Genomic DNA, 26,956 nt, shown 5'->3' with positions numbered 1-26,956 from the left:
GACGTGGGTCCCTTGCTCACTTTGCCACTGGATTCAATCTAGCCGTAGCCTCACAAGATCTATCTTTGGATCTGATTGACCATGTTTTCCCTGAAACTGCAACCGCTCAACTTCTGTTGCTCAGGTTTCCTAGTTTTAGAAATCTTATCCTGCTCTATTTCGCCAATGTTAGTATGATTAGGCAACCCCATTTCACTCCTTGTGTGATCAAAATCGGCAAGGGGTCTTTCTTGAGTGCTCATATCATGAGTGAAGTGCCTCGCCTTTGGGGATTGAAGTATCACACCCATGTTATCTACAGGCCTATGTATAGACTGTATTCTATTTGCCATCCTCCCAAAGCTTCCCTGAGTCTGTCCTGAAAGGTTATCATAATACCCTTCTTTCCTTCCTTCTCTTGCATCTGTCCTACTTTCCCCTCAGGATAGCCATTCTTGAACACTTTCTGGTGAAACTATCTCCTTCCCTTTCTCCTTTCTCCTTCTGCCAAGGTGGTAGACTACCTTCCTTCCTATCTCTTCCTTGGGATACTGGCCATCGCCTCATACTAGCAGCCCTATCCACATAGTCACTCCATCTAGCATCAATGGCATCTCTTTCCTGTGGGGTAGACATTTGCTCCCTAACTACCATTCTTGTTGTGTCTCTTCTCTGCAACAAATTCGATGTTTCTGTGGAAACATGTGACTGGTCATCACTATGCCTTGGGCCTTGCTCTTCATCTCTGTCTTCCTGCGGAGAGGTTGAATCTAAATGCTGTGTAAACTGTGCTTCTAGTTGTGCTGAAAACTGGGAGTCACGTACCCTTACTTGGTGTCTGGAAGTACTCATGTGCTTAGGTTTAATCATCTGTGATGCAACATTAGAAATTACTGGACGGGAAAGAAGAAGCTTCCATGGATATCTCAGCTCCTTGCTCTTCGGATGCAAGTTCTTCAGTCACCACTGTTTTGACAAGATCCCAACGTTGAATCTTCTGCTAAACTGCCATATTGATATGGGATCATTGGTAAACATTGGTAACCATAGAATCTCACCAACGCAATTCAGATAAGTGAACATTTGTAAAACTGCTGATTGAAATCTTGCTCAGTCATCTCAGCCCCTGGCTCTTCTGCTGCAAGTTCTTGAATCACTACTGTTTTGACAAGATCCCAAAGTTGAATCCTTTGATCGTCAAGTAACATTTGCTATTGCTAAACTGCCATATTGAAATGTGATCTTTGGTAAACCTAAGAATACATCGACTACTAAATGAACCTTGTTGAGTCAGGCCGGTGATCATTGAATCTTCTGACCGTCAAGTGATCATTTGCTATGTCGCTAAACAGCCATATTGTCATATGGACATTGGTAAACCTAGGAATTCACCGGCGCAATTCGGTTAAATGAACATTTGCAAACTTCTAATGCAATCTTGCTAAGTCCGACGGTTGACGCTTTCTGTCAGACTGTATGCCAAATGTAGGCCAAGCATATGTCTGCCAAATATATGCCAAATGTATGTATTTGAACAGCGAGACCTTACTTCAATTTCAATTCTTCACAGTCGTGCTGTCAGGCTACTATCAGCCTTAGACCTTAATACTATTTTCATATTTCGCATCACATACTATGTTTGGCCACCGATGGTACATTCATGGTCTAAATTGAGATATAATCTTCTCTAGTCGTCTATTGAACGGGCATGGGTATACTTCACATTCTGTGGATAGTTACGACAAGCTGCACGTAGTGGGTCAGAGCACTCCCAAGTTAGGCTCTTGGCACCATACGAATGGCAACATTGACTTTTTTCTTTTCTCCAACTTGTTCTTACGTTCAAATGTACAAACAGTTTATCTCTACCAGAGACTTTTACCTTTACTTTATTACTGTCGTACATCCCTTGGCCATAGGTTGGTTTTAGGCGTTTAAGACTACTTAATATGTCTTCTTGTTGGTCTCTCCATGGTAGGGGAGCTTTCTTCCCCTATCACCATGCCAGTTCAATACTTTGGGGGGTGGGAGGGAGGGCTTGGTGGTGGGAGGGAGGGCTTGGGGGGTGGGAGGGTGGTGGAGGGCTTTTGAGTTTGTTTTCTCTAATGTATTTGTTTTGATTTTCTCTATTTTTGATTGTTATTATCACCAATATTATCATTTCTACTGTGTTTTTTATTTAGTCCTCAGGAATTGCTTCAAAGCCCATGTTCACACAAGTGGCTCCTCATTGGGGAATGTTGTCACCCAAATTGGGAGAAGCTGACTGCTCAAGACTCCACTATGTAGAGTAATGCACACTATGCCTAAACCAAAACTCTCATGTCACAGTCTCTACCGATAGCTATGGCCCAACAAAACATTAAGTTAGTCTCACTGAATGTTAAAGGCATACACCATCCAATCAAAAGAAGGAAGATTTTAGACTATCTTCATAACAGAGGAGTGACATCATCTTATTACAAGAAACCAAAATTGATTCCAAACAATTTAACTCACTTAGAAATAAATCATACATTGACGCTGTGGGCTCAGATGCCATAGGTAAAAAAACGGTGTCCTCACATTAATAGCCAAAAAATCCAACCTAGATCTGGTATCAAGTACATCAGATACAAAGAGAAGGTGGAATACAATGAAACTGGTGAAACATAACGCAGAGTTTTACGTTACAAATATTTATGCCCCCAACAAAGATGACTCGAATTTGTGGGAAGAACTTTCTAAACAAATTAAAACAATTCCAGACACTGCTATGCACATACTTGCAGGTGATTGTAACCTTCCCTTAGACCCTGCCTTAGATAGGAACTCACTCTGTCCTTTTCGTGCCAATAAGTCACATAAAGCCCTCAACAATTTATGCAAGCGGCTTGATACGATGGACACTTGGAGATTACAAAATCCCACAGGTTGGGATTACACCTTCTATTCATCTCCCAATAAGTCATATTCACGCATCAACTATCTACTTATCTCTGGTAAAACGGTAAACAGAATAAACAAACCTCCTTTGAACCGAGAGGGATTTCTGATCACGCCTGTATCAGCCTATCCATTTCGGATCCGACTCCTCCAAAAAACAAACCTTATGGAGATTCAACAGCGAGGTATTAGACGTAGACTCAAATAGGCAAAAAATTGAATGTTTGATCAAGAACTGCCTCATTGAAAATAAAAGCGGAGACACCTCGGACCTCACAAGATGGAAAGCTCTAAAAAGCACTCTAAGGGGGAGATAATCAAAATCAGGTCCTCCATGAATAGGGAAACCAACAGCAAACTTCAAAAACTTGAAACAGGGATGTCAACACTGGAAGGGAAACACATTGCCTACAGAGACGTCCTCCTCTTAAACGAATTAGTGAAAAAGAAATATGAGTATATTAAGTTATTGAGTGATAGGGCTGGGATTTGGATCACAAAGCAAAAGAGAATTAGGAACCTTGAATCTAACAAAGCCGGGAAGAGCCTAGATTCCTTTTTAAAATTCAAAATGCAAAAGAATTTGATTAACGCCCTATTAGACCCGCTCGTGAATACTTGAGCAATTGTAATTTACCTGCTCTTTCGGAACAGGACAGGGAAGTCATTAATGGCCCAATAATAGCAAAAGAAATTGAGCACACAATAAAATCCCTCAAATTAGGGAAAGCGCCTTGCCCTGAGGATTCAATGCAACATTTTACAAGACATTTGCTACTGTCCTGACTCCCCCTCTTCTAAACATGTTCAACCAATTGAATTGGGACACATGAGTGGGACGCCCGCAGAAGCAATTATAGCGGTGTTACCCCAAGATGGGAAGGACCCAACACAACCTAAAAATTACAGGCCCATATACCTGATAAACAGAGACTGCAAAATGTATGCCACAATACTTGCTAAGTGCCTCCAACAATTCATATCTAAGCTTATCCACCCCACTCAAGTGGGATTTCTGAAAAACAGACTTTCTAGTGACAACACACAAATGTTATGCCATGCCCTGGAGAAAGCCAAACTAACAGACTCCCCAACAATGGCAATCACTTTAGAGGCCGAAAAGGCTTTTGATGAAATAGATTGGTCCTATCTCAAAGAAACACTCGAAATGTTTTACCTGGGAGATACTTTTATACGGATGGTACTGGCACAGTATTTTAACCCGTCTGCCAGAGTAAGAGCAGGTAGCAGCCTCTCCACTTCTTTTAAACTAGAGCAGGGAACCAGACAAGGGTGCCCACTTTCCCCTTCCTTGTTCCTTTTAGCTCCTTTATCAATTACGGAAAAACAAAGAGATCACAGCTATACGTTTTAACAACAATATGGTAAAAATAACGGCCTACACAGACGACGTATTAGTTATCTCTGAAAACGCAGAGTCTGCGATAACCTGCCCGAATGTCTTCAATTGCTGACTTCTCCGCAGTGTCAGGATACAAGCTCAATAAGGATAAGACTGAGGTGAAATTGGTCAACAATCTCGGCGGCAAAGAGATAATTGGCAACTCGGAACTTACATGGCAACCAAATAGTATCAAACATTTAGGCTTAGACTTCACCTGTGACTTAATCACCACCTTACAGTTTAATGAAACTGCCCTCCTCAAGAAAATCTCTACGCAACTAGACGGCTGGTTGCCAACATTTTTATCCTGGTGGGGAAGAGCAGAGATGTTAAAAATGATGATCACCCCATTAGTCAACTATATGGCCATTATGCTACCTATGACTCTCTCTAATGAGTTCTTGTTCAAGTTAGACAAGATCTTCAACTTGTTCCTATGGCAAGGCAAGAGACCCAGGGCCTCATTTATGAGGCCTTGCGTCACTTTTACGCCGCCGGTGCGTCACTTTTTGTGATGCACCAGTAGCATAAAAAATGCGCCTTGTTGCGCCATATTTACAAAGTGACGCATCTAGGTAGATGCGTCACTTTGTAAACCCCTGCGCCACATTATACCTGCACCAGGTATAATGTATGCAAGGGGGGCGTATTGACGCAAGGAAGGGTCGTAGAAGTGACGCAGTGAAATCTATGAGATTTCACTGCGTCACTTTTAGGACGCCGTTGCGTGAAAATCTTGCGCCTGCCTCACAGCAGGCGTAAGACTGATGCAGGACCTTTCACACGGGGCTTGTCCCATGTGAAAGGACGCATTGCTGGAGTTGCGTCACTTTTGTGACACACTCCAGCAATGCGTCACTTTTGCGCTTACAGATACGTCAGAAATAATGACGTATCTGTAACTCCTTGCGACATGATGCGTCATACATTTAATATGACGCATCAGAAATGTCGCAAGGAGTGCGCACTGAGAAGTAACGCATGGCTGCTTTCACGCAGCCATGCGTCATTTCTCATAAATGAGGCCCCCAGTATTTCCATGAAAAAAACTCCAACTATCCAAAGAAAAAGGGGGCTTGGGCCTGCCAAATTTTAGGAAGTATCAAACGGCATACCTCTGCAAGCAAGGAGCCAACTGGCTGATAACTGATCTGGGCTACAGCCCAGTGTGACTGGGATCTCTCATCAAGAGAATCCCTCTGCTCGCTCTCCTAATCATGGATACCTCCACTATCGCCCACTCTAAATACATCATTCAGAATACAAGAAGAGCCCTACTATGACTGGACCAAATGTCAGCAGTACAATTCAACAAATCCAGCTCAGCTGCCCTATGGTACAACCCTGCCTTGAAGATAGATAGAGAAAAGTTATACTGGGAAAAGTGGTCAAAAAGTGGCATAAACCTAGTTAATTATCTACACTCAAGGACACTTCCCTTCCCGTTTTCTGAACTTCGGTCAAAATATAGTCAGGAACCCCTGGATTTTTATAAATGGTTTAAACTAAAAGCACAGCTATCGTTGCGCTCAATACTCCCTTCCAGTCCTTCGATGCTCCCTATCATTTCCCAACTACTGAAAACAGGTCACATGGTGTCTAAAATCTACAAACTACTAGCCCCAAACCCATGTAAATCACACCTGATTAATGAAACAAAATGGGAATCTGAACCTAATTCTAGTTATATTCCCTTAGAATGGTGTAGGATACATAAAACTCCCTTTATTAACAAAATCTCTTCCGCACTATCCCAGATGAAACTCATGCTAATTAACAGAACATATTGGACCCCGGAAAGCGTCTTCAAACTTAGCCTCAGTCAGAGTCCTACATGCTGGAACTGCAAAGCACATGTCAGTGATCTAGCTCACATGCTCTTCCACTGTCCCATCTTGCAAACATATTGGGATAATATTTATAAGTGCATAAACAAAACATTCAACATTGTCCCACCCAGGGAATTCTCCTATATCCTTCTGGGATTTTTAGACCCAAATCTTTCATATGAGACCGACCGCTACCTGTTGGACCTAATGCTCACACTAGCCTGCAAAATATTACCCAGTAATTGGACACACTTCAAAGAAGTCTCCTTCAAAAAATGGCAAGAGTGGTTGTCCATTCTTAGAGGGGCTGACAATATTTCCCTACACTCTTCACCCTGGCGTCCTTCACTTAGGAAACTATGGAAGTCCCTCGATGCCTTTTCATTCAAGTTGTGAATCTCCTTAAATCAAATGACTCTGTGTGAAACCATTTCTTACATTTTATTGTACTTACTGACCACAATCAACAGAAATGAGTCATTCTCCCTATGGATTGCTATCTCGTTTGTGAACCCTCTTGCATATCCTCACACACGGGTACTGTTTTCAACATGACAGATCTCACGCTAGCCTCACTATGTCTCTAACATGATGCAATTCGGACGTTATGTGAGGATTGTTGAGAATTAAGTGTTTATTGATGTTCTATCATTTAAGTCTGTACATGGATATGCCTAAGCTTCTTTATTATGATTTTGGTTGCTCTAACATGATTTCCTTGCAACGCTTCCTATGCAAACGTTTTTGTCTTCAATTATATGTTTAACATGCGACCCTACCATCGTCCTGCACAACAATGTCAATAACGGAAACAGTGCGCGATTAACCTGATTGCACGTCCGAATGCCATGTGAATACGTTGCCTCCCTGCAATTCTTCCGCCTTTTTGTTTTCCATTGATTTAATTACGTATTTATTATTTATGTATTTAATATTTATTCATTTGTTATTACCATTTATAATCACATCTGTAACTGTATTTCAACTCATGCCATTCTGTGATTTTTAGTATGTACATCTATGTTCCTGTTTCTCTTGAAAAGTCAATAAAAATGATCTGGAAAAAAAAAGAAATTACTTTTGTGGACTGTGAAGTGGTCTCAACTTCAGGATTCTCAAATCCCACTGGGGCTTTCTCTAGCTGTGTCAGTGGATAAATACCAGGTACCTTGGGAGAAGTACTCATGGGATCACTTGGGTTGGGGTAGCAGACGGGGTAATAGGGTTATTAGCTTTTGAGGAGTCCTTAAGCTTTTCACAAAAGGCTCTCCATAAGGTTAAGGAGGCTTCTTGCATATATATTTTGGCTCTTGTATATTACTTTTAAGATGCGTAGTGATATGTTATGTATTTTGCCGCCAAATGTTCCTTTCTTTGGCTAAGGCTATACGTGTTTCTGAGTGGCTTTAAACTATTCTAAACAATATGTTTGCAAATTTATCTGATCATTTGTAAAGGTATTTTGCATATGCTCTAAGGGAGTCTCCACGAACACTCCTATTTTTAACACTCCTACAATTTTAACTTTTAGCCATTTGGTCAAATATTACTCATCCATTAAAACTTTATACTAGCCCTCATAGACAAGAAAATTCAACAATTTTATTTTGTGAATCATATATTAAACATTATACAAACCCTTATACAACATTATGCAACAACATTATACATCAACATCATGCTGTGGCCACATTTCCATTTGCACGCACACACACGCATTCACCATCAACATTTTAAAAACACTTCAACTACTTCTAAATATTAATCACCATTTTTCTACTCTAAAAGGTAAATGCAACCGGCTCTCCCTGGTCACTTTCCTCTGAGTTCAGAGAGGATAACCTTTTCAAACTATGCAAATCACAGACCATGGAATCACTTCTGGACATTAGGTCCAGGACAGTGGTTAGACTGTTCAGATCGTACCTGGAGGTAAAGTTTAGCAACATCAGCTTTTCAGCTGTCCCTCTATGTCAAACATCGGAACACATATTGGCACCTTCAAATGTCAAATTACCCACATTGACCAACCGGGGGAGGGGGGTGGAGTTTCAATGCGTTTATGTTGTATTGTTTTATATACTCATGGTGATGATAATGTATAAACTAAATGTCAATGATAATAATCCGCAATGTCTAATATGGCAGATGTTTCCTGGGTTTAGGAGCTCTGCACTATACTTGACCTTTGACATAATAAATTTTGTTTAAAACAAAAATTACCCACATTGACCACTTCCAACCTTATCTTGGGAATAACAAGTTAATCGGTTATGCAGCGCCTTTCCCGATATTGTGCAACACATTACACAATCTTGCATGTGATACCCTTATGTTTCTTAGAACTTTATATCTCTTACATCTACATCTGTGTTTACCATTGCCAAGGGAAACAAGTCATACAATATATTTAAAACATAGAACATAGTCCGCATTGTTCTCACTTTCAAAGGACAGTAATACCCGGATCCTACTCATCCCCCATGAATAGGCAGAACTTCAGAGAACACAGGGGTCCATCAGGATGGCGGGCAGACTTACGTTCACCCGCCACCCTAGCGGTGCTGGGACCGGCCACCAGTGGTGCAGCAGTCCCGCACTGCCAATTATGATGCGAACGCCACCCTGGCGGGCACATCTCACATATTCAACATTGTGGCCGGCGGTGCTGTGAGCAGCACCTGCCACAATGTAGAAAATGCATAAGGTACATTGGCATGCATAACGTGACAAGCACCGCGAGGTGCCTGCCACCTTCTGAATGCCAATGTAGGCACAACAGGCCCCCAAAGCGATTCCCATATTATAAGTCTTTTCAGCCCGGTAGGTAATCATGACGATTGACTACCGGCGGAAAAGCGGTGGACGGTTTTTCCGTACGCCAAGGTACCCCCGCCATGCTAATGTGGCGGGGGTAAAAGGTCATCCAGTGGGGTGTTTTGGTGGGTGGATTGCCACCGCCGGTGGGGCGGTGGCGATCCACCCGCCATGCTATTGGGCCCCACAGTGTCTGCTTACCTCATCAAAAAGTGTGCAATAATCTATGCAGCAGGGGAAGGCAGTATTTGGGCGTCAGCAGTCAGGTAGGGTCAAGACAGACTCCTGGCAGGCTCAGAACTGCTGCAGGGTCACTTCAAAACATAAAAATTTAAGAAAAGACAGACTCTTCTTTGGCAATGCAAAAACAGCTCCTTACTGTCGCAACAGGGAGATCAACCTGATACAGGGATTCTGCTCAGACACAGAACTGTGCATAGAGACTTAGGACCTCAGTGAATTAGGGTGTCCCAAAACTCACCTTAGTACCCAAAATCCCCTACCAGACTAGCAATCAGTGTCACATTAGCTCTTCGTCCTGTAGCCAAGAAACCAATGATTAGACAACCTAAAACATGCGACTTAGGACCGTCTCAGGAATGGCGGGAAGTGAGAACACTCTTTTGTCATACCAGTCCACAAAAGGAGTATAATAGAGACACGGTAAAGTTAAAATGTTTATTTTAACGACATGATCTCAAGCGCAGTATTTTAATCAACAGAAGCAGACTTATGATTAAGAATAGTACGGTCAGCATGGTTACAATTCCATAAAATACAAAAGGAGGAATCATATTACAATGATAGAGCAAACAGGTGATAAAAGTGCCTATTGGAAGCACCCTCCCTATTTAGGAACTATGTATTATAAAACTATAGAAGGTCTCTTGAGCTTTCTTAGGGGGACCCCCCTTTACCTTTCCGCTCAGTAAGTGCAAATTACATCAGGATCGGTTATTCTCTCTTCATGCCTGGAATCTTCCAAGTGTGTTCAATTCTGGCAAGTGTGCTATGATAAAGACGCCAGAATCCTACTTGGCTTGCAGCTGCCAAATTGCTGTGTCTAGAATGTGTTACATGGACACGCCGATAAACAGGCTCGCACGGTATGATAACCTTGGCGGCTCAGTACTCACTGTACAGACTGGGGGCGCGATGTATGTCTAGAGATGTCGAAATACAAACCTTTTCTCCTGTATAGACCTTCGTGAAATCTAACGCTGCAAAAACAGCTAAGCAGTGTTGTGTGCAAAAAAAGCAGCAAAAGATAAAATGGGGTTTAAACTCCTAATAAGCCATGCTAACTTAACATGCACAAAGAAAGAGGCCCATAAACCACACTACAAACCTTCCTCATAAAAGGAAGCAAATGAGGAAACAATGGCTCCTGTGGAATAGTAAAGAAAATTCTAATAGAGTTATGCACAACGGCAATGCAAAGCTGGCTACACACATTAAAGATTCAGTCAATTTGTGAAATTATTTATATAGGAAATAAGTAAGTAACACAATACTTACATAGGTGTTTAAGTTGAGAGATATCCTGTACAATGGCTAAACATTAGACAAAAGTGTGTGGTGTCCCAGTGAAAGAACAATTGAACCTAAGCTAAATAGTGACATTTAAAGTGACAAATGTACAAGGTTTCAATTTTTGAACATTTCAACAACCATGGGAAATATAACAATGTAATCCACAACACTCATAAATGCTGCGTTTTCTTTTGCCTTTGTAAACTGTGGACGGCGTTTCGACCCAATTAGGATATTGGGTCTCTTCAGGACCTAGCAGTATTGGGACACCTAAAAGAAAGAGTAGGAGGATACTGTCAGCGTGTGGCCCTAATAGGAAAACTATGGCATGTCAGCCGGAGTCCTACACATCAAAATACCAGAAGGAGGGCCTATTCTGCCTGGTGTGAGACGCAGTGGCACCGTTAAAGTAGTGAAAATAAAGGAACTCACAGGGGACCCAGCCAGGTGCTGTGAGGGTAATAAGGAGAAAAACATGGTATTCAGTAAAGGCATACTGATGCACTTGCAGTAACATACATGGAGGAGGGCAGACCATGGAGAACAACGTAGCCTGTGTGAGGGTAAGGAAAGGCAGGCAGGAGAATGGGTTCAGCCGGCCGAAAAATTCGGTAATGTATGAAATCACAGTAGTATCGGGTAAGTAGGGCACTGTGCAATCTGTGACAACATGCCCTATCTTCATCTGAGATATCCTTGTTAAGCAAAGGATTATCATTTCTCATCACAGTACGTACCAACTTCTTTAACCTCAAAACTGAAATTTACCAGTTCTTCCGAAAAATACGACTCAGATTGTTCTTTATAGATAGGTAAGATTTCATACAAGACTCTGTGACAGATCTTAGACCACCTTCCACTTTCTAGCCCACCAATGGCATGATGCCACCTGAATAGACAATATGAAAAACAATAACCAATTTATACCGTATAACCTCAGCTTAGAAGCTCTAGGAAATTTGAAGAATGACCAATCCATCATTTTGGAACCTGCAGACAAAGGGGGTGGGATCGTTATACAAAATAAAAACGATTATGACACAGAGATCAGGAAACAAGTAGGAGAAGAAAGACACTATAAACAACTTGATACCAATCCTCTTGTAAAAATAAAAGAGGACATTTTGAGAATAACCACAGAAGGGGTAGACCAGGGATTTGTCAACAAGAAAGAATTTGAGTTCCTCATTGCCGACCATCCAAGAACCCCAGTCTTGTATACCATCCTGAAGATACATAAGAGCACCACCAATCCTCTTGGCCGTCCCATACTTTCTGGTTGTGGTTCAATTCTTGAACCCATCAGTAAATACATAGACTTCTTCATCAAAGACTATGTTCCATTACAAGAAACCTATGTCAGAGACTCAATGCACAAGATTAACTTGTTAGAAGAAAGGCCTTACAACCTCGAGGAAGATTGGCTCGCCACCCTCGACAGCACCTCTCTCTATACGAACACACCACAAACAGAGTGCATACAGGTTATCAAAGATCTTTTAGACACCAGACCCAGACCAAAACACAAGTGCCCACCTCTTTCATTATCTCACTCTTACAAATCGCTCTTACATATCAATCAATCAATCAATCAGAGCATTTATATAGCGCACTACTCACCCGGAGGGTCTCAAGGCGCTGGGGGGAGGGGGTCCGCTACTGCTCGAACAGCCAGGTCTTGAGCTGCTTCCTGAAGGCGAGGTGGTCCTGGGTCAGGCGGAGGTGGGTCGGAAGGGAGTTCCAAGTCTTGGCGGCCAGGTAGGAGAAGGACCTTCCTCCTGTGGTGGCTCTTCGGATGCGGGGGACGGCGGCGAGGGCGTGGTAGGTCGATCGAAGCTGGCGTTTGGGAGCGTAGAAGTTGAGGCGGCTGTTGAGGTATCCTGGTCCTTGGTTGTGTAGGGCTTTGTGTGCGTGGGTGTGGAGCCGAAAGGTGATTCTCTTGTTGACCGGGAGCCAGTGCAGGTCTCTCAGGTGTCCGGAGATGTGGCTGCGGCGGGGGATGTCCAGGATGAGTCGTGCTGAGGTGTTCTGGATCCGCTGGAGTCTTTTCTGGAGTTTGGCAGTGGTTCCGGCGTAGAGGGAGTTGCCGTAGTCCAGACAGCTGGTGACGAGGGCCTGGGTGACCGTCTTCCTGGTCTCGGTGGGGATCCATTGGAAGATCTTGCGTAGCATGCGCAGGATGTTGAAGCACGACGAGGAGACGGCGTTGACTTGTCTGGTCATGGAGAGGGAGGAGTCCAGGATGAAGCCCAGGTTGCGTGCGTGGTCAGTTGGTTTGGGTGCGCTGCCCAGGGTGGGGGGCCACCAGGAGTCGTCCCAGGCGGAGGGTGAGGATCCCAGGATGAGGACTTCCGTCTTGTCCGAGTTCAGTTTCAGTCGGCTGTTCGACATCCATGTGGCTACGTCTGTCATCCCTTCGTGCAGGTTGGCTCTGGCGGTGGCGGGGTCGTTAGTGAGGGAGAGGATCAGATGGGTGTCGTCGGCGTAGGAGATGATGTTCAGGTTGTGCTGGCGTGCGATGGCCGCGAGGGGGCTCATGTAGACGTTGAAGAGTGTTGGGCTGAGCGAGGAGCCTTGAGGAACGCCGCAGATGACTTCGGTGGCCTCCGATCTGAACGGGGGAGGCGGACTCTCTGTGTCCTTCCGGCGAGGAAGGAGGTGATCCACTCCAGTGCCTTCTCCTGGATTCCGACGTTGCTGAGGCGCTGTGCTAGGGTACGGTGGCAGACAGTGTCGAAGGCCGCGGAGAGGTCCAGGAGGATGAGGGCTGCTGTTTCTCCGTTGTCGAGCAGGGCTCGGATGTCATCGGTAGCTGCGATCAGGGCGGTCTCGGTGCTGTGGTTGGCCCGGAAGCCAGACTACGAGAGGTCGAGGGAGCCGTTCGTCTCGAGGAAGGCGGCCAGTTGCTTGTTGATGGTCTTCTCGATGACTTTGGCCGGAAACGGGAGCAGCGAGATGGGGCGGTAGTTCTTGAGGTCGGTAGGGTCTGCTGATGGTTTCTTGAGTAGAGCGCTGAGTTCGGCGTGCTTCCAGCTCTCCGGGAAGGTGGCGATGTCGAAGGAGGTGTTGATGATGTCCCGCAGGTGGGGTGCGATGACAGCGTCGGCCTTGTTGAAGACGTGGTGAGGGCAGGGGTCTGTCGGAGATCCGGAGTGGATGGAGTTCATCGTGCGGATGGTGTCTTCGGTGCTGATCGGGGTCCAGGCGCGGAGGGTGGTGGTGGGGGGCGGTGGTTCGGTCGTGGCGTACGTCGGTTGAGTGCTGAAGCTGTTGTGTATGTCCGCGATCTTGTTGTGGAAGTAGGCGGCGAGGGAGTTGCAGAGGTCTTGCGAAGGGGTGATGTCGTTGTTTCCTGCGTTGGGGTTGGAGAGCTCTTTCACGATGTTGAAGAGTTCCTTGCTGTTGTGTGCGTTGTTGTCCAGTCGTTCCTTGAATGCGGTTTTCTTGGTGGCGTGGATCAGCTGGTGGTGTTTTCGGGTGGCGAGCTTGAGGGCAGTCATGTTGTCCGGTGTTGGGTCTCTGCGCCAGGTTTTCTCGAGTGCTCTGCAGTTCTTCTTGGAGCTCTTGAGTTCGTCGTTAAACCATGGGGCTCTCTTGCTGCCGGGTCTGCTCGGCGGGGTCTTCAGCGGGGCGAGGTCGCCTGCGCAGTCGCTGATCCATTTCGTAAGGTTGGTGGCTGCTTGGCTGGGGTTTGTTGTGCTGGTGGGAGGGTTCTTGCTCAGGGAAGTAGCGAGCTGGTCTGCAGTGATCTTGTTCCAGCTTCTGCGGGGAGCCTGTTGCTGGTGATGGTGGAGCGTGGTCCTTCTGAAGCTGAAGTGGACGCAGTTGTGGTCCGTCCAGTGGAGTCCCGTGGCGTGGCTGAAGGCGATGTCCTTGCTGGAAGAGAAGACCGGGTCGAGTGTGTGTCCGGCGTGGTGGGTGGGGGTGGTCACCAGTTGCTTGAGCATATAACTACTTTGTGTCAGAAGGCAAATACTACCAACAATGCTCTGGTACCAGTATGGGAGCAATTTTTGCTCCCAATCTGGCAAACATATACATGGGGGTAGATGATAAAATATCATCACCTAACCAAGCGCACAGCTTTATATTGATTTTCCACTATTCGTGTTTATTCAAAAGAAATTCACATACTTAGGTTGCTTTAGCAATTATCTCTTTTTATTTTTCTGTTGAATCATTTCTTTGATTCTTTACCTGATTCTTTTAAGCTTTCATGCTTATATATTGTTATTATTTCTTTTCATAATAACCTTTTTGTTTGTTACTTATATCCAATAATTTACTTGTACATTGCAATTCATACACAGTCAATACATAGTGAACGGAGATTGCTGATTGTAATAAGCCCGATGCATTTCGGGACCGGTGTCCCTTCCTCAGGGGCCACTGTAAAAAGTAACAAAACATTGTGTCATTTATATTATTAACATTATTTACGTACATCGTTTTTACCACCATCATCTTTTTTGCTGTGCCACTACAGTTTTGAGTCTACCACCCTGTTGTACAGTCTAAATTCATATAACAACTGGTATTCCACATGATGACGTTTAAACCATCTGTAACTGTTATATGCTTTTGTCCAGAGTTACTCCATATTTACAACAAGAATCTATCTGTGTCAGTTTCTGTTCTAGAACCTTCTAATGTTTGTAACCAATTGTCACCAGATATCGTCATGAAATCTAGAATCCAATGATTTCCTTTGTAGTTACGGACAATAAATGTAGCTGATATTCTATTTATTAATCTCACATGATCTGGCTAAATAAGCTATGGTTTAATGTTGCAAATGTACAATGCGGTAAAGAACAGATGATATCATTCAGTACCTGTCCGTTTTAAACTCACGTGGAGATTATTACGCAAACGTGTTCTGCAAGAGGAATGATAATACGAATGGGATGAATTATCTATTGCATCTAATTTTGTTATAATGTGGTTAAACAAACTTGTTTACAGTTAAAATCAATAGTGGTACCTTATGTAGAGAAGATGGTCCGAAATCTACAATAAATGTAAAATAGCCGATCAGTATCGAAATCATCGCTAAAGGCTATCGTCACAATAAGCTTAACGGGTGGAAAATGCCTCTAGTGCTAAGACAAAAATGGTACCTTAAGACGAACTGTTCTTCTGTACTCTGAAAAATGTACACAAAATTAAAGTCAGAACTCGGCGTGACGTACTAGAAGCAAAAGGTTTGCTTCATTTAAATAGACTTTATAATTTCAGAGTCAAAGCTCTGCATTCACTCGCTGCAAATCGCTCACCTGGGAAGCCGATTGGATCTTCTGTATACTGGTTCTCACTTAGGTGAAGATTTCCGCTTTCACTAAGGTGAACTGGCACGGGAGTATATAATGCATTGCGGTGAAGTAACCTGCAATGATGGACTAGTGTTCGCGGGATCGTCATGGCGGCCATCTTAGAACGGTGAATACTATTGTGGGAATCTACTGGTCAAAATCCTTCGAGTCGAATAAAAGAAACCTGATGTGTGATTGTGACGAAAAATGACGAGCAAAGTCTAGAAATTCATTAATTGAAAAATAGAAAAAAGACAACTAATACTGTATGGAACACCTCTAAATTTAGCCACACTCTCTATTTGGGTCTTCACTGTTCTATTCCTTATGCTGTCATACTACGTTGCTCAGAAAGTAAACAGCAATTATATCTTGTATGTTTAAACATAAGAAACCTACTCAGCTTTTCGCATGTATGACCCAGCATATTATTTCATCCTCATATAACTCCATCATTACAAAAAACCTATGTTACATTGCATTACTTACAATTTAGATTGTATGACATTCCGGTTACAACATTCTTAAATGAGGCTTTCTCTTTTTAAACAGAATTATAAAAAACAAACTAGATCCAGTTTGTCATTTAAACCTAGTGGTTCCGTTGTTTGAAATTTTTTAATTAGCATGACTTCCCTCTGTGATAAGAGCTTGTGACAATCTACCCCTTCTTTGTTTTCAATTTTTTCAATCACCATGAATCTTACTTGAGAGATGTTATGCTTGTGTGTTAACCAATGAGCTGATAAGTTGGAATTTGTGTTTAGATTCCGAATCATGCTTTTATTTTCTCCTATTCTTATTTTTATTTTTCTCTCTGTCTTCCCTATATACATCAACCCACATGGGCATTTAATGCTGTATATTACGAAGCTTGAATTGCAGTCTGCTGTGAATTTTAACGTGGTTTTTTCTCCTGTCCTTGGGTGTGCTACAAAGTTTTGCTGCATCACGTTATTGCAGTGGGTGCAATTATTGCATTTTCTCATTCCTCTCTGTTGAGTTTTATCATGTAACTCTTTGTGTTTGAGTTGTTCTTTAATATTACGGCTCCTTGTGTATTAAGCATAAAGAAAATTATCTTGAAGAGATGGGAGTTACTCCAAAATGATGATGGCCTCAAAAATATTTTCTCAGATAAACCAATTTTCTCCTACACAAGGAGCCGTAATCTTAAAGAACAACTCAAACACAAAGAGTTTCATGATAAAACTCAACATAGTGGAATCAGAAAATGCAATAATTGCATCCACTGCAAAACTCAGAGATGGATTGTCCTACCGACTGTTTTTACAGCTTCGGCGCAATTGTACCAAAAAAGAAGATTACATGAAAGAAGCAAACATACTGAGAGAGAAACTATGGGCAAGGGGATATCCAAACAGATTTGTCAAAAATTCCCTGAAAAGAGCATGGTTTTGCCCGAGAGAAACATTACTAACCCCCAAAGAAAAGTCCAAACTAAACTGACTCATCTGTGTTACCACGTTTGGTGTACACACTAACAAACTGCACAAACTGATTACCAAAAACTGGCACATCATTAAAAGCATAGATTCCAACATCAAGGTCCCTATGTTGAATTCAAAAGGGGCAAAAATGTGAAAGATCACCTCATCAGATCATCTCTAGAGAGTCTGTTACAAACCAATAGATCATTGCAGTCCGCTTGGGGACTACCAGAGGTCAAAGGTCATTACAAATGTGGCAACTGCGTTGCATGCGCATTCGCCTCAAACACCAAGATGTTTGAAAACGGAAATGTAAAACAGAAGCTGGATTTTTTTGCCAATTGCAATACAAAAAATGTTCTGTACTGTATAACATGCCCTTGTGGATTGCCCTACAAACCCAGCAACCAGTAAAGGCAAGAATAGGACAACATTGCAGCAGAATCAGGAACTCAGTAACTAATGTTCCCTTGGTCAACCATTACTCTGACAAAAATCACACAGCAGATGATATCAGATGGCAAGTGATAGACAAAGTATTGATTCCACCAAGGGGAGGAGATCTCTCCCAAATTCTACAATGACTGGAATGTCGCTGGATTGAACGCAGCAACTCTATTATTCAAGGGCTGAACTCCACTGAAAAATGGCGTGGATTTGTCACCACACTCAGTGTTTAGCATCCCACTAACCCCACTACTTGCCTTCACAATGCCAGATATACCATGACCAGAACTGTGACACAGGGGGTCCCTTTCTATCAGGTAGAATAACATATTCCATGCTATCTCTCTGATCCCTGTCACCACACTCCACTGCATAGGCAGACTCTGTAATAGAATCTGTAGCAGTTCAGCAGTGGGTTTTTTCTGGGATTTTTTAAATATTCATTACAATTAATATGGTTTCGGGAAGCAGTTACTACCCATCTCACTATTTATGCATAGCAAAGTTCCATCCTGAGCTATCTGTCTGTGATGTTTTATTATCCATCGTTGTCTTGAGCAGATTCTTTTATTATAACACGCATAACCAGCAAGTAAATGCACATGTATTTTATCTGCCTGTCTTGCCAGAACTAATGAAGCCATCAAGTTACAGTACAGCTTTATTCTTAGCTAGCTGTACATATGTTCGTATACGTGGTTATCCATTAATGCATTGTGTAGAATGTGTAGAACTGTAACTCATTCTGTAACAAAATGGACTATGGGCGTGAATATCCATGTGTATTATTTGTTCATCCTCTTCACGCCCATCGGGCTCATTTTACAGCACCCGCTACCACCGAAGGTCCACAAACCATCACGGATACAATTACCAGAGACAATACCATGGCCAGACGCACTGACATATGTGAACTCCTGTTCTTATTTCCTTTACACCATGTGTAGGGTATCGGCCGCAACTATGTTTTTGTTCATGCACTTGGTCAGATGCACTGACATTTGTGATCTACTGTTCTTAATTTCTTTACACCATATGCAAGGTATCAGCTGCAACTCTGTATTTGTTCATACATTTCAGTATAGAACGGGTACACTTACGTTCCTCCATCCATACACTAGCTCACTCAGCCACAGTTTACTGCATTCACCCATTGTCTCTGACTGTGCACATTCTTCGCATCATAAACATTAGGAATACAGGCATGGTAGTCTGTCGTCCACTTCAATTAATGACTACAGATCCATTGATCGGATCAATGCCCAGATCACGAAGCTCGGTCTGGTTGTTCCTCTTTAGTCGGAAACTTTTTCCTTATCTACAGCGAGTTATTCCTTCACTCGCTGTCATCGCACCAGACAGAGAGAGAGATGCTCCTCTGTAGAAACAGCACTGGGGGAGCTGTCGTGGCGCATCCAACGCTATACAAGGTACAGATCACTCTTGTCTGTTTACACCAGACGCCCTGCAGATACACTTTCTAAATATTGAGACTGAGCGTCCGTTTTCATTTTCCCGCTGCACTGCACACCGCAATATCTGACAACACAGAGCCACCGGCTGGCCTGCCGTCATTCGCACCAACGAGCAAACCCGCTTCCCAGCCCAGGGAGCGCTATCTCACGCTCACCGGTAAGCGGACATTTCAGTGACTGTCTTCACAGCTTATTTAATAAAGGGGGAGAAAGAAGAAGCTGTGATCCATTCAGCTTCCTTAGTCTATTGATCAAAAAAATCAAGGGGGGAACGGATCACTTGTCCTGAGTAACCAGGGTTTTAAATTTTTCGTTTAGTGTACCGATAAAAAATCCTCATTCACGTATAGAGGATGAAAATGGCGGTATATCTTGATTCTCCGCCTGACTCTTAAAAACAGGACAGCATAATCATAGGGTTAGTTCTCATGCTTCCTCCCGCCGGAGGTCTACCCTTGGTTAGTTCAGTAGTGATCAGTGATGTAGGGGTCTCTAGAACGCGAAAAGGAACTCAGTAAAATACTCTCACAGCCAGAAAAAAGATTTATTGGGTCTGGATTTGAGAAGATTTAAAAATAGATTTGGTGCATAATGGGATTTATTAGGAATCTCCCGCACCTAGTATGTCCATAAAAAGGTTGACATGTTTCATCCCTTGCTTTGCCCCTGAGGGTCAAGTGGGCTTTCTTCAGGACCTAAAGTGAAAAAATGCGAAGCTGTGTGCGTCTCTGTGTGTACAAACTGTGAATTTTCAGGTGTTTGTTAGGATCTAGATATATTAATCTGACTCAAATGAGGTCCAAAGGTACCTCACGTCCTACAGTGCGGACATCATTGGACGGCCTAAGAGTCTTTGTCCTTCTGCGCTGCTGCAGCACTACTTGTGCTGACTCTTCCTCTGGGGGCTCTTCACAGCTTGTCATAATCACGCGGATCACCATCGATAGCTATTTTTTCCTCCTGCACAGTGCCCTACGTACCCGATACTACAGTGATTTCCACATTACCAAGTTTTTTGGCCGGCTCAAACCATTCTCCTGCCTGCCTTCCACTACCCTCACACGGGGTAAGTTTTTCTGCATGGTCTGCTCTCCTCCATGTATGTTACAGCAAGTGTATCAGTATGCCTTTACTGAATACCATGTTTTTCTCCTTCACAGCACCCGGCTGGGTCCCCTGTGAGTTCCTTTATTTTCAATACTTTCACGGTGCCACTGCGTCTCACACTAGGCAGAATAGGCTCGCCTTCAAGTATTTTGATGTGTAGGGCTCACGCTGACATGCACGTAATTTTCCTATTAGGGCCACACGCTGACAGTATCCTCCTTCTCTTTCTTTTAGGTGTCCCAATACTGCTAGGTCCGGAAGAGACCCAATATCCTAATTGGGTCGAAACGCCGTCGACAGTTTACAAAGGCGAACTAAAACGCAGAATTTATGATTGTATAAAGTGTTGTGGATTACATTGTTACATTTTCCATGGTCGCTGAAATGTTCTAAAAAGTAAACCTTGTACATATGTCACTTTAAATGTCAATGTTTAGCTTAGGTTCAATTTTTCTTTCACTGGGACACCACACGCTATTGTCTAATGTTTAGCCATTGTACAGAGTATCACTCAACTTAAACACCTATGTATGCATTGTTTCACTTACTTATTTCCTAAATAAATAATGTCACAAATTAACTGAACCTTTAATGTGTGTAGCCAGCTTTCTTTCTGACATCACCCCAACCCTTTGCCTTGCCATTGTGCATAACTCTATTAGAATATTCTTTCCATAGGAATCATTGTTTCCTCATTAGCTTTCGTACCCAGGCTCCCTGTGAGTAGGGTTCCCTTGTTTCTTATTCCCAGTCATACAAGAAAGCAGCCTGTCTCACTTTGCTGCTTTAAATCCAGCTATTTTAATACAGGATTGAACAATGGGGATTACAAATGTTCCACAAAATACATTACTAGTTGTTATACATTGGTACACGTAAATTATAAAAAGGCAACTGCACTTGGACTGGACTTGCACTGCCATCCTGAGTCTCTAGGTAAAGCCCTGGAGGTCCTAAGGGGCCTTGGAAGTGCACTTCTGTGGTAAATTGGGACGTAAATGACTAAAGTCAGAAGGTAAAATCTTTGACCAGGACAAACCTGGATGGTGTATCCAACCTGCGCTCTATCGCTGTCAGTATCAAATTGCATCTAGTTTCTGTTCTACCTGAATCTAAAAAACTTAAATCTCTGGTTCCCCATGGATTTTTATCATTTTAGTGTAATTTGCTTATTAAATTCCCTTATATTTTCCCAATTCATTTAAGGATTTTTATGGTTTTACATCTCGACTTTATTACTGTTTTAGTACTGCATAAATGCTTTACACATTGCCTGTAAGTTTAGCCTGTCTACTCTGTGCCATAGTTACCAGGGGACAGAGCTCTGGTTAATTTGGTGACTTTAAGGATTCACCCTGACAAAGGATTGTGATTATTATTATACCAACGCAGTGTGATGTATCTCCTCGCAGCTGCATCGGAAGCATCCTCAACGACATCACAGGACCCCACAGCTCTTCAGGACCGCTGGTGCGCACTGCATCTTTGACACAGGACTTCGCATTGCAAGCCCCGCTGCTTCTAGAAATCGCTGCTGCATGTCACATCCTTGATGTGGGATCTCACAATGCTCTGCAAGAGATAGAGTTATTCAAGGAAGCACTTTGCTCTAAAAAAGATTGAAGAATGCAATTGGCACAAATAACAGCCACTCACATTCTGATTGTTCACATTGTTCCAATACTAAAATTTTGCTGGTAATAATGGCGTAGTTACACGATGTTACATAATTGTAAAAGTTGGAAATGTTTCGTAACAAGCTTGATAGGAAATTACGCAAATTACACAAGCATAATTTAAATTTCTACAGGGCCTAGTGAATTTCTGATTTCATGAGTGAGTGATATGTGCAGAGGGAGTATATATGATGACTGGTATTGCGGCTTCATGTTGAATGCAAGTGTGAGATTGTGAGGCGAATGGAATCAATTTTGAATTGCCCGTGACAAAGCATGACACATGATAGAATGCACTGCTTGCATTCCAGAACTTTGGTTTTTAGTAATAGACAGCAAGGTATGGGAAGATGAAGGCATGTGTAGCATTGAACATTTTAGTAGATAGTTGCTGTCTCCTCTGCAGTAGCACCATTTGGCTTTAAGGAGGGAGTGGGGCGATTCAGAAGCAGTCTCCTTTGTTGTAAATCATCCTTGTAGGGCCTGCCATTTGTCTCTCCGAAAGGTGCTACTCTGAAAGGCTGATGGCTGTCAAGTGCATTGCCCCAATGTGTGTTTGTGCTCATGCTTTGTGTGCTCCATTTTGAGACACTCTAGATTACTACCTGCTGTGGAAACCATACCCTTAAACAAAGACTGTGTCTGCTTTGCAGAGGAGATACACACCAATAGAAGGAGACACTTCGGACCGGTTGCGGGACCCTGACAGTGGAATCAATATGCTGTGTCCGCAATTAACGTGGTTCAAGATTTCTCCCTGACTACCATGGTGATACTCAGCAGATTATCCCTTCCTGACAGCCAGGGCTGATTTTGCTGGTGGGCATTCTCCCAGAAATGAGGGAACATCACATTGAAAGTCTGCAAAGAGCTGCTGAAGAAACTTTGGGAATGCCATGGTACTGGAGGGTGATAGGCCTGCTGAGAGAGGGGAGCATGAGCTAACAATCCCGGAGGAAACTTTCCAGAGGAGCCCAGCCACTGTGCCCAAGTGGAAGGGGCACCCCTGAAGTGTGGAGTAAAATGGGAGTGATGCACAGTGCCAGCATTGGCGTTGGTGGTACCCAGGGGAACAACCTTTGTTGGTGCCCCTCATGACCTTCTTCAAGGATTCCCTCACTACCGCTCTCTAACAGTGCCCCTCATATCTCCATAGCTCCTCTCTCACACGTATTTCATTTGTTTTATAGTGCTAATTATGCCAGTATAGGGCGTCAGAGCACCTTGCAACACCCACAGATTATATAGAAACAATGAGTCATACCTGTGTAAATCAGTGAACAGGAAATGTTACATAATACACAGAGGAGAAGGTGTAGGAGTCGCACGACATCCATACTGGTAGGCAGTATATTTTAAGAGTACGTGGTCTGGAGAAGCACACACTCAAGATTTAAAACATAACATTGTGGTCAGCTTTTCTAATAAGAATGTATTCATACCCAATACGAACCATTTTAGCAACATTACGATAATGAAAGACTGGGGGGAATACATAACATTCTAACCTACATCTTGAAGTTTGCATACAGCTGTTTGATGGATAGCTCACTGTGCTATCTTAACATTGTAACTTACGAACTGTAAGTAACAAAGTGATCTTGGTACCAAAAGCAGTAACCCACTAAGCTATCCACATAAAATACAAAACTGTGTGATCAGCACGGTACATGTTCTCTGCAGCAGGCATGTTAGCCCTCTGCTTCACTTTATGATGAGTCACAACTGCAACTAGACTAAACAGTCTCTCAAGCAAGAAGATGAATCGCCGGAGTTATCTTGGCATGTTACTGTTGTCTGGAAATTGCTTGACCCAAGGAACTCTGCAGCAGGTGTATTTAAAACCATAAAACATTACAAAACACAACGCCCACAGGCTCGGTGCCCGGCGCAGCTGCACCGGTCGCACGTCCTAAAGCCGTCCGTGGTGATGCAGAGCTGACCTGAGTGCTGCAGTGGGTCCCCGTGATTGCTGGTAAATACCCATCAGCACAGAAGAGGAGGCGAGGGAGTGATGCAGGAAGTAACCCAAGTGAGGCCTGGTTCTACAACCAGAACCGGTGTGTTGTGCCAACCAAGGAGAAAGAGAGCGCAGGAAAGCGGGGCCTTAAAAGACTGCACGCTACACCCGAAGTCCTGTGACGACTCAGCTGATGTGCAGAGGGTCACCAAAGACATGAGGATCACAAGTGGGAATCCTTACTTTTTGGGGGGTCGGGGGTACCTGTGGCCCTGCTCCCGCACTGGAGCCTGCAGCTGCACCCACTGATTAATTGTGGTCTGTGCTCCCAAGCAAATCACTGGAAGGAGCCCCCTAGTAAGGGCCTCGTGCTGGGGAACTCGCTGCTGCTAGATTAGGTAACTGCTAGACTCCCAAAGGTATGCTCAGCAGATATTAAGACAATTTTGGCTTCAGGAAAAACTACAATCCCTATTGCCAGTGACTGGGTCGTTAAAAAATTGACTTAAGGGCCTAGGGATGCAGAGTTCTGCTTATGCTAATTACAGTGAGCCTGCCCCAGTGAGATTATACCATGGTCCATGCATCACCTGGCTGTTACACAACCCTGTGCACTCAGGCATACGCCCTTTTGCCGCATCTCGTGTTGTTATTATGAAGTACTTCTCTTTCATTAAAGAAAATCACTGGATTGAACGATCATTACTGCTTGCTGCTTGGTAACTGCTGATCTCTGAGTCTCTATCCACACTACCTCCTTGAGGAGCCCATGACTGTCCTTTCCGCAATCAGTGTCAAGATCTGAAAGGTGATATTTTACCTTTTGCAGTGAGCGCTACAGAAGGTGAGGGTATGGGACAGCAATGGAAAAGGACCTCAACCACCATGGTTGTGTCCCAGTAACTCCTGCATACCCCCTAACCCCCCCCCCCAGGGGGTCTCACACACCCCAAGCAAATGTAAACACATATATGTATGCATGTGTCTTTCCATGTATGTACCCTGCACAAAAGCTAAACCTATTGATTCAGTCAAGGCGTGTTATTGTATATTTTCTGAAAGTGATCATGCTACATTGTTTTTATATGTAAATTCGATTTCTATTAAGTTTATGAAGTCAGAACTGTTTACCAAAAGACAGAATGATGCAATGAGTGCGGCCATTGACACATGAGTTCAAGGTGCAGGAACAAATATGCAGGGTTATCGCAGGATCAAAGGTTATCGGTCAATGGTCATAGAGTTCTGAACCATGGTGAATGTTATTCGCAAGCCGAAACCAGACATTACACTACAAACAATAGAAGATCATTGCTAAATAACTTTCTGTTATGGGGACATACTTAAAAATGTTTCTTCGTGCAGTAATGTGGCAGGTGGGTGTGGCAGGTTTTGTTATGTGCGAAAAGTGAGCTAAAAAACATTTTCTAAACAAATCTAGTCAGTGGAGAAATGGAGATTTTTTACTTAGATACATTCTGTTTATTTTACTCCAGCTCGTAAGTGCAAAAGTAGTATTGAGAACATGTAATCTCTTAATATTTGACCTCCGTAAGTGTAGCATATTGGCGTTCTACACACTAGGCCCCTTATGGTTCTGGGGGGGATTCTAGACAGGAACCTTGTAATATGCTGGGAGGTGTCAGAGTGTGGTTATCTAAAAACTGTGATGTGATGCTCAGTGTACGCTGAGGAATAAAGTGTGTAACTACAGCTCCTGTGTGGTGTATTTCATCTGCATTGCTCCAGGGCTGGGGAAGATGCTACATCTGTCAACCAGTAGGGGATACACACCCCGAAGAAAACAAGGAGAGTTTGCAACAGGACTGCAAACTGCTTGTGCATGTCCCATGTGCTCGAGATCTATGTTGAGAATTGCCATTTCTTGACTAGTTAGTGGAATAGACGATATGTTGATTATTAGACTAGGTTCTTGCCGCTTCTTAGTTGTTTTCCTGCCTTGTCCTCTCCTGGCTTTGGAGGTGCTGGACCTGTTGTTCTTGGTGGACTCAACATTACTCTTGGGGGACTCAAGGGAGGTTGCCCTCGATATGTAGCCTGTAACAAAAAAGACGAGGTAGTGGCTGTTATCTCACTAGTGGTTTGTTGTTGTGAAACTATTCCTTCTTTCCCTACAATAGATTTAGGTGGTTGTCCAGTACCTCTCGTTACTGGTGGTCTGTTCATTGAAGTATCCTGGTCCGTTGCTATACTTTCCTCTGATGACGATGTGGTTTTCTTATTCTGGAAAAATCGTTTTTTAGCGTAAATTTCGGCCCAGGTATAAACCTCGTTCAGTTTATAATCTACAGTATCTCTCCGATACTTCCTGATCTTTCCCTCTTGAAGCTCTTTACTATATTTATCCAATCTCCCATTCAGTTATTCTAGTGTCGTGCTCCAAATTGTAGTTTCTAGTTGTCGTTCCAAATCTTTCTTAATATTAAAGATTTCCTCTTCCAGTTCACGTATGGTCTTTGATAACTCTTCAATTATCAGTAAAATAAGACCGAGGGAACACTTGTTCAAAATAGCGAACCAGCTGTCCATAAATTATGCGTTTAAATGAAATCTAAATAACATAGGGCGTATTGCTAATCTCAATCCCCTGGGTATACGCTGTGCTCTATGATATTGTACAAGTGTTGAAGCGTGTAATCTTTGATTTACCTGCCGTCTTGTAAGATATTCTAACTGTTTCAGCTGTTGCATGGTGGACCCCCCATGTGAATCAACTAATTTGACCTCTTCTATTAATGCATAGATGTCTGTAGCTTGTTCGCTCGTATATACATGTGTTTCTGCCCTGTTGTCCGTAATATTAGTTATGGATTCAAAAGTAGCCATATCTTCAAATGTTTCTATCTGGTGCAACCTCTGGTGCCAATCAATTAACTAAAGCTGAATACCCACAACTGGGTGAGAGGCGCACTTAATATTCACACACTATTTTCCCTCTTCACTGCATTTGTACAAGGGTGCTACACTAAAAACATGTGTTGGCTCCACATTAATGCTAATAATCAAACCATGAACAGAA

The sequence above is a fragment of the Lissotriton helveticus genome, chromosome 1_1 (assembly GCF_964261635.1).
Source record: "Lissotriton helveticus chromosome 1_1, aLisHel1.1, whole genome shotgun sequence".
In the NCBI taxonomy this organism is placed as follows: Eukaryota; Metazoa; Chordata; class Amphibia; order Caudata; family Salamandridae; genus Lissotriton; species Lissotriton helveticus.
Note: the sequence above shows the minus strand (reverse complement) of the source record.